The sequence below is a fragment of the Lynx canadensis genome, chromosome B2, assembly GCF_007474595.2.
Source record: "Lynx canadensis isolate LIC74 chromosome B2, mLynCan4.pri.v2, whole genome shotgun sequence".
Classification (NCBI taxonomy): domain Eukaryota; kingdom Metazoa; phylum Chordata; class Mammalia; order Carnivora; family Felidae; genus Lynx; species Lynx canadensis.
The window spans coordinates 79,278,197-79,279,650 of NC_044307.1; the positions used below are offsets into that span (position 1 = coordinate 79,278,197).

Below are 1,454 nucleotides of genomic sequence, written 5' to 3' on the forward strand. Positions count from 1 at the left end.
CTCCACATGTGCTTTGCTCCATAAGCTACTCTGAGGGCTATGCTTTTAGCCTGAACACATGGCTCACTTGAAAAATTTATTTGTTCTTGTTGTTCCTTCCTTTCTTGAAACATTCTTACTGTCTATGCGTGATGCTAAAACTGTTTATTCTTTAAGGCACGCCTTAAATGTCATCTTCCTGGAAAAGTTAATTGTTCCCAGTTCAGAGTACGCTGGACCCTTCTTCCTAAATGAATACAGCATTTACCACTTTGTTTTATATTGAGTTGAATAAAGAGCAGTTTCCCCATGCTAGAATTTAAGTTCCTTGAGGTCAAAGGGCTATTGATTATTTATTTATTTCTTTGCCTTCCACCTTGTACAGTGCCTATTCTTAGTTATTATTTGTTGAATAAATGTATGCTTAATAAGTATTTCTTTTTAACATAACCATAAGATTTGGTTGTCTTCGTAATATTACAAAATATGAAACTTAGAACTTGATCACTTGGCCTTCTTATCTCCTTCCAGTTCAAAATACTTGTATCTCTTCATAGCCAACATTCTCTTAGAGCTGCAGTTGGGCTCAACACATTGAAGCCTCACCACAACCTTCTCTGTAAGTTTTAGCTTTTTTCTGGAAAATCAGCTTAGTCTACCCACCATAGCTTCTTTGCTTCCTGTCATAATGCCACCTTCCCTGGTCATAAAGACAATCTTTGCTTCTCTTGTACCGAGTCACTTTGTGGGGTTGGGGCTTGACACACTTCTTGCAGAAAGTCTGGCGGGTTTTAGAAATGTTCACCATGATTGTGAGAATGCTATCAGCATTGAAAGAAAAACTCAATAAATACTTCTTGAGTTGAATTGGATGTGAATCATTTTATGATGGGCGATCCAAATAGGTGCCACAAAGGGACTATCCATTTAGTGATTGATGCTTGTTTTATGGAATTTATTCTTGTGATAGTCATTTTATATCTTTTAGCCATCCTTAATTCTTTCCTTCCCCCTTTTCCAACATCCCTGTTGCTAAGTCTCTATCCACTGTATTTTTACAGTCATCCCTCTCTTCCTTCCCATTCCATTGACACTACAGCATCCAAGCCCTTACCATTCTAGGCTTGATAGTTTTTTTTTCCTCTAGACCTCTGTGCCTCTAACCCATTTTACCTCCAATAAGTAGATAGATACTCTTCTTATGCTTATTTGACTCTATTATTTCCCCATTCAAAAAACAATCATTGGTAGTGTCTTGATGTATAAAAGGAGAAATCCACATTTCTAAGCCTATTCAATGACCCCCTACTACCACATTAGTCTTATTACCAACCCTCTGACTCATCATTGCAAACTTGTGGTTTCAATTACATCATCCTGCAAACACAGTTTTCATGTTTCCATCTCTCTGTCTTTGTGTAAGTAATTTTCTCTCCTTGAAATGCCCTTCTCTTCTTGGTGCATCTAAATTATAT

The 1,454-nt window shown here is 37.1% G+C and overlaps 1 pseudogene; it reads right to left on the reverse strand.

Annotated features, from left to right (window-relative positions):
- Window positions 1–483: 483 nt before the first annotated feature.
- Window positions 484–787, reverse strand: LOC115514958 (annotated as a pseudogene).
- Window positions 788–1,454: the final 667 nt, after the last annotated feature.